At 49.0% G+C, this 7,474-nt stretch overlaps 1 pseudogene; it reads right to left on the bottom strand.

Annotated features, from left to right (window-relative positions):
- Positions 1–3,799: 3,799 nt before the first annotated feature.
- LOC136531324 (zinc finger CCCH domain-containing protein 40-like) lies at positions 3,800–7,466 on the bottom strand (annotated as a pseudogene).
- Positions 7,467–7,474: the final 8 nt, after the last annotated feature.

Genomic DNA, 7,474 nt, shown 5'->3' with positions numbered 1-7,474 from the left:
CGCTGCCTCCATCCATCAGTACCTTAGTGAGCCACTTCATGCCGACGATCAAGTCGACCATGAGCGGGTATCTTCCCGGCTGTAGGACGCTTTTCGGGTGGTCGGTCTGATCAAAGGTGATGGTGAACTCCGACCATTGGAGGAAGGAAGGCGCGACCGGCTCGGCCGTATAGACCTCACGATGCGCATGCTTCTAGCGGTGCTTGGAGTCATAGGCCACTGACCCTCCGAAGATCATGAGGCATCTGTTCTTCCCCTCGGCGTCGTCTACCGCCGGCTTGGGCTCCTTCCTATGCTCCCCTTGCTAGAGCCACCGAACAAAAACCGCTTCATGAGGGTGCCGTCCTTGTATAGGTGCTTGATGGGGAAGGCATGGTTCGGGTATGGCCCTTCAAGCAGCTTCTTGAAGTGGTCTGGGGTACCCTCGATGGGTTTCCGATCCCCCTTGTGGTCAGCAGCGACCATGAGCAAGCCCTCGTGCTGCTGCTTGTTCTTCTTCTTGTTGGGGCGGTTGAAGGCGCCTTCACCAGTGTCCTTGTCCCACTTTGCCTTGCCCTTAGGGCGGTCAAAAATTTTTTAGACCGCCTCCTCGCCTGAGGCATGGCTGGTGACGATGTCAAGGAGCTCCTTGGTGGTTCGTGGGCCCTTGCGTCCTAGCTTGTGAACTAGGGACTCATAGGTGGTCTTGGACAGGAAGGCTCCTATAACGTCGGTGTCAGCGACATCGGGCAGCTCATTGCACTGTTGGGAAAAGCATCGGATGTACTCGCAAAGAGTTTTCCCAGACTTCTATCGGTAGTTTTTGAGATCCCATGGGTTTTTAGGACGCGCGTAGGTGCCCTAGAAGTTTCCCACGAAAATCTCCTTTAGGTCCGCCCAACTTTGAATCTGGTCAGGCGGAAGGTGCTCCAACCATGTTCGCGCTGAATCAGCCAGGAACAATGGAAGATTGCGGATGATGAAACTGTCATTATCAACTCCACCGGCTTGGCAAGCAAGCTGGTAATCCTTGAGCCACAGTCCGGGGTTTGTTTCCCCGAAGTATTTTGGGATGTTGGTCGGCGGTCGGTACCGTGGTGGGAAGGCGGCGTTGAGGATGTGTTGGCCGAAGGCCTAAGGTCTCGGTAGGTCAAGGCTCGGGCTCCGGTCCTCGCCGCTGTTGTAGCGTCCGCCGCGATGAGGGTGATAGCCGCGGTCGGCTTCCTCTCTCTTGCCGCTTCGTCCACGCCTATGGTCATCCAAGGTGTTATGTGCGTCATGGTGGAGGTCGAGACGCTCATGCACCAGGGCCACGGCGCGCCCCCTATCGCCGCGCGGCGCCTGGTGGACAAACACATCCCAGACATGTCGTCCCGAGGGCACGTGCTTACTGGCGTCGAGCTCGCGTCGCCAAGACAGCGGGCTTTTTGCCTGCTGCACCGCCGCGCGCTTGAGTAGCGTGCGGATCTCGAGATGGGCTCGATGATCCTCAGGTGTCGCGGGCTCCAAAAGCCCTCAGAGCAAGGCCACCACGGCGGCGATATTCTAGCTCGCCCGGGCGAAGTGTGGGAGGGCTCCATCATCCTCGATGATCCTCTGGTTTACATCGCGGGCCATGGCGCGCGCATGCCCACCGTCTCCGTGGCGCTCAATCTCTTGCTTGAGCTCCGCGTGCTCCTGCTCCAGCTGGAGTCACGCATCCTCGAGTTCCCTATGCCGCACCCTCAGCTACTCCACCCGCAGGCGAGGTGGGGCCCCTGCATCTCCCTTGACCTTGTCGTCAAGGTCGTTTGGTGGGGTAGCCCTCCCTTGTGGATGCTTTCGACGTGTCCCTCAAGGGTACCTACCATAAAGCATTCTTGCGAGGGGTGATGGCTCCCCCTGCTAGAGTCAGAGTCGGAGGGCGACTCTGAATATCCCACGAGAAGGTCATGAAAAGATTCCTCGACGTATTCGATCATCCCCACGAACTCGTCGTTCGTAGGGGATGGGTGCATGCGCTGCGCCACTAGGTGGCCAATGGTCCTTACGGCGTTGCGCAGACCAAACGGGAATGTTGTTGGGGCGCTCCGGACGAGGTATTTCAGGGAGAGCGGTTCCCTCCCGGCAAGCTGCGTCATGACGTTGGTGAACAAGAAGGTAAGGCAGCGCAGGTCCTCCCGGGACTGTCGGGGTCCCAAGAAGGCGTCGAACTGGTGCTCTAGCCTCCCGCATTTGAAGCCGAGGAACCAGTCGCTACCGGGGACACGAGCCTCCGGCGCGTGCAGCCGTAGCTCCTCAAGCGCCTCGACGATCGCGTCGAGGCCTGCGGAGTGGAGAGGCTGGATGGCGGCGGAGGCCTGCGCCAACTCTCCCTCCGTTGTGACGACGAAGTCCAGGTTCTCGAAGCGCACGTGCGCACCCAGGACCCAACTGACGCCATGACCAGCCATCCAAGGCCTGATGTGGACGTCGAGACGCACAAAACCCCCCTACCTGGCGCGTCAACTATCGGTGTTTTGAGTCACCGGCCAGTAAATTTGTATATACGTGTCTGGCCCGGATGGTGTGCTCGGAGGACACAAGGATTTATACTGGTTCGGACGGAATGTCCCTACGTCCAGTGTGCTGCTGCTCGTGTTACCGGCACTAGTTTGTAGTAGGGGTTACAAGCTAGCGAGACTTGAGGTCCGGACGCCACTTGAGGTCGGACGTTCGGGCGCTAGCGTCTCCCTTACATTATATATGTTTAACCTTTATAAACCTGGCACACCTAGAAAATATTCCTGCCTCTGTCACTCCTTAGCAACCACATCCTGCTTTTAAATGGACAAAGCATGTCTGGCTGGTACGATCTAGGCTAAGGTCGTCAACTAGAAGATTGTGGGTGGCAGTTGAATCAAATGAATTGGCTTTGAGCTTATCTGCTTATGTGAGCCTAAGTGCCTAACGTTTTCCTGTGGTATCCTTTCGACATTGCCGATAGAAGCACGACTTTGTAAGGATCATCAATCGTATGTGCCCTGTGTATGATCATTGTATGACCATGTGTAGCTATGGTGATTGACATGACGACACAAACATTAAGACTAACATGTGGGTTAAAATATGTTAGACAAACATGTGTTAAAATATGTTACAGATTCTGACATGAGGATAACTGTTGAATCAACAAATTCAGAGCAAAAAAATGTTTTAAGCTAACAAAAGAAAGATAAGGGAATGCACATAACAAAAGATAGGGAAACTAACCAAAATTACAAACTGACGACTACTTAACTAAATTGACTAGTCTAGTGGACTACTCATCGACTGCGTCTTTGGTGGAGCTCCGGATGGCTCGGGCTCCGGCTCCGGCTCTGTCACTGTGCATGTACTGTGGCGGAGCCTCTAATCACGGGCTCCTCCAGCTCTTTTTTGGTGCGCAGCTGAGCCGGAGCCCTTCCAGTACCAAAAACAGTAATATACAGTGGAGCACAGGACGCGTGCAGCGGAGCCGGAGCTGTCGGCAGCCGAACCAAATACGCTTTTAGCAGAACCCTCAAGATAGAACAAAAGACAAAAGCAATTAGCATTGAAGTTGTGCTCTCATCAGATGGATTAGCTATATCAGAAAGAATAATGTTTAAGACAGGTATCTTGCAGCCGAATTGAGATTTAGCCGCAAAGTTGCAGGCGTCAACTGTAAGTTGGTGTCATTATCCGAGTCATTTTTACTATTACAACCGAGTCGTTAGGTCAATCTGAAAAAAGATGAAGGCTTCGATGGCCTCCACGTGAAACTCGGCAGACACAGTAACACAAAATATAGACGCTGGATACATCCAGTATATCTCCCGGTTTTTCAAACTTTGATAAGCAATACAACAAAGTTTTACTGTTAACCACAAATTAAGAAATTACAAAAGTTGGTGACCCACGAGGGTTACATTCTCCTGCCGAGCAATTAGAGCAGTAGCAGTATCCAACATCTTGTAAGGACTTCAGTTCTGAATTGGCTGTTGCGGCTGCTGCTGAGCTGGAGGGCCATGAAGTGGCTGCTGCTGAGATGGAGGGCCATGAGGCGGCTGCTGTCCTGCACCTGCTTGCGGTGGTTGCTGAGATGAACTAGCCTGTGCCTGTGCTGGTGGTGCTAGCATAGGCTGGTAAGGTGGATATTGTGGTGGGTAGGGCATGCGTGGTGGAGGCATGTAGCCACCATATGGTGGGGGAGGTGGATAGTATGGTGGATACTGACCATGGTAGTATGGTGGTGGTGCAGGATAGCTGCCCTGTGCTGAGCTGCTTGATGGCTGAGCTTGCCCGGCTTGCTGCGGCCCTGGTTTGCCTTCACTGTCCTGTGATTTACTATAGCACCCATCCTCTGTGGATCCATGGATGGGTATAGAGTCCGCTCTGCTGCTGGTGGTGCTGGAATGTTGAAGTAGTACGATGCTGGTGCAGCCTGTTGCTGCTGCCCCTCCATCCCAGGGGGTTGAGGTTGGTCGCCGCTCTGCTGCTGAGATATGACAGCCCTAGGGAGCAGTCCTCCATGGGAAACCTGCCCCTGCCTCCCAGACTCGTCCTCCTCAGGCTTTGGAGCCTGAGGCTTGCCCCACATCAGCTTCAGGCGCACACCCTTTATGACTGGCTTGTTAGCAAGCTCCTCTGCAGCCTTCTCTGCGCCATCTCTTGTAGTATATGTCACAAATGAAATTGCACGTTGAAGTACCATCCTTATGGACTCAATCTCACCATGGGCATAAAATTGATCCCTCAAATCCTGCTCAGTTATTCTGCTATGAGTCCACCAATGTAGAGGGTCCTTATAGTCTCATCATCCGGAGGTGTCAGGGATGGCATCTCACCTGCCTTGCTCAAAAGTTTCAGTGCAACTGGATCATTAACTCTGCAGGGAGCAAGAGATAGTCAGAAACCAAGACAGAGGAGAGAATAGACATGGGAAATTTAGTAGAGTGAATAGATACATTCACCTAATAAAGGTTTTTAATAATGAATAATTTAGTTGAACTCATTAACTAGACCTAAAAAGCATCAATGTTTGGCATATCAAGAGCGCAATTTTGGCTGGGATAAAGGAATCCAAGATACAGCTACAAGTTCAACATTTCAACCAAGTCAGAATAATTTCATGACCAAACAGCATCTGGAGACATCTTTTGTCTGTACACTGTACATGTAAGCCTTCTATCTAAAAAAACATCCGTACATGTAAGCAGTACAATTTCTACCCAGGTGTGGGTTAACTGTACAGATGCTAATATCAATTGCCGGCAACTAGAGAGACTTAATTTTGGTCTTACCACCTTAAAATCAACAACAACAGCATAGCAGCATAGCCTTTTAGTCCCAAGCCAGTAAAAAAAAACGACAAGAAACAAAATAGAAGGTAATATGGATTTTCAAATACGTCGTCTAAAATCCAAGTCATAAAGGAAAAGTGTCCCTTAATAGGTTTTTGCTATATGCTCCTAAAAGAACTAGATGGACTACATGAACTCAGGAATGGCAACATAGTGTACTACTGATGCGACACAAAAGAGTTGAATGAAAAGTATCAAACCCTTTAAACAACGCAATGTTGACAAGCAGAGTCAAGAACAGAAAGCTAGCTGATTCATTATTTCATATGATGAAATTATGAACGCCAGTTTTAAATTGCACATGCTAATCAACAATAGTGATTGCTGAAATGAAGCCTACAATACATGCAGAGAACCACAAAAAACACACAACTAAAAATAATGAGTGCATAAGCACAGCAACATACCCATAGTAGCGATCTTTAATGTTCTGCTGAGATAACTCCCCGGTTTCAGGCATCTCACGACGATAAGGGCGCTCAGCTCCTCTTGTACATTCACCACGCACAAAGAAACTACAAACATGAGCTCTGTTCCTCTTGTAATATGGTGTTGTCCTCTGAAGTTTCAGAATGGTATCATTTGGACGAGCCTTCCCATAGGAAGAATCATAGTCTATGCCAGCTCTGGCCTACATTTATGAACCAGAAATTCTCATTAGGAACAACTATTCTTAGGTCAAATGGAACAGACAAGAATAAGTGCATATAAGCAGAGAATAAGTGCAATTCGTTTCAACTATAGCAGATAAAGATAAATTACATCTAAAAAGAAGGCATATTTTGCTGCTGTCATACTTCAAGAGTAACCGGCACTATGATACAGTTTACGGTGACATCATAGAAACAGTATTATAATACACATGATATCTTCATTTCAGATTTCAAATGAACAAAACAACCTGAAGAATACACAGTCTGTCTTAGATATTGGGTAATACGAAAGAAATTAACAACAGCATCAAGATTCAATGTTGAAAGAGAAACGTACCCTCCTATCATGCTCTTCTGCAAAATATTCGCGATTGACATCACTCCTTGGAATTGCATCATTAGAATTGATAGCGAGTGCTGTATCCCGGACCTGAACAGGCAAACCATATTCAAGATCCAGCAGGCAGACCTGGCAGACATTCTTTAGCTTGCAACATGTCTGGCAGATCTCAGTCTTCTTGTACCGCGCATCTCGACCAGGCCGCCACCGGAAGACAGTAAAAGGACGTGCACAAATTTTGCATTCTTTGTCATATTCAGCTCTTAACTGCAAAGAGAAAAAAAAAGAGACAGTAAGCCACAAAATCGTATTAACATGAAATACTGAAGCAAATGCAAAATAAGGAGAGATTAATTGGAAAGTTATCCCCATTCGTGTATAACACCTACCTAGTACTACATGATGGGTATAGCATATGGCAAAACCAATTGGCTAGCTAGTATAATTTGCTAGCAAACTAATTTATCCTGGTTTTGCTAGCTAGTATAACTGGCTTAAATATAATTCTTGCAGAACCATCTTGTTAACTACACTATGCATATGGCAAAACCACCGTACTGCACTACTGATCTTGCAGAACCATCAACAGTAAGAGCAAATATTTTTCCCAGACTCCAAACCAAACAGTTACCTCTTTCCATTCCTGGCTAAGGAAGGTGAGGTGAGGAGAACCAAACGAAGCAAACGGCCCCTAAACTACTACTACTACAGCAATGCATTTCGCAGTGCACAATCCAGAAGCAAGCATCAAACATCCTCAACGATCTATTCTCATGTTCAACAGCACATCTATAAGAAACAACTTCACAAAAAAGCCAATATGTAAAACAACTGATGCCACACGTGCACAAGATTCGACACTTAAACAGAAGCGTGACCTAGGTCCGGATCCCATCGAGCATAAGAAATCACAAATGAAAATCAAATCAAGAGGACCACAGCGGTGCAAACCGCATCACAACGCCAAGGAGAAGCGCACAAATCATTCAGGTAGGGTTAGATGTGTTACCATCCGGACGTAGGGGTTGTCGCCGAGGCATGACTCGCACATGATGGGAAAGTCCGACCGCTCCCACCCGTCCGCCTGCGCGTCCCGCAGCAGCCGGTGCGCCATCCCCTCCTCCTCTGCGCTATTACCACCGGGGATTTACAAAAATGGG

The sequence above is a fragment of the Miscanthus floridulus genome, unplaced genomic scaffold (assembly GCF_019320115.1).
Source record: "Miscanthus floridulus cultivar M001 unplaced genomic scaffold, ASM1932011v1 fs_325_3, whole genome shotgun sequence".
In the NCBI taxonomy this organism is placed as follows: domain Eukaryota; kingdom Viridiplantae; phylum Streptophyta; class Magnoliopsida; order Poales; family Poaceae; genus Miscanthus; species Miscanthus floridulus.
This window is presented reverse-complemented; position numbering and strand designations above follow the sequence as displayed.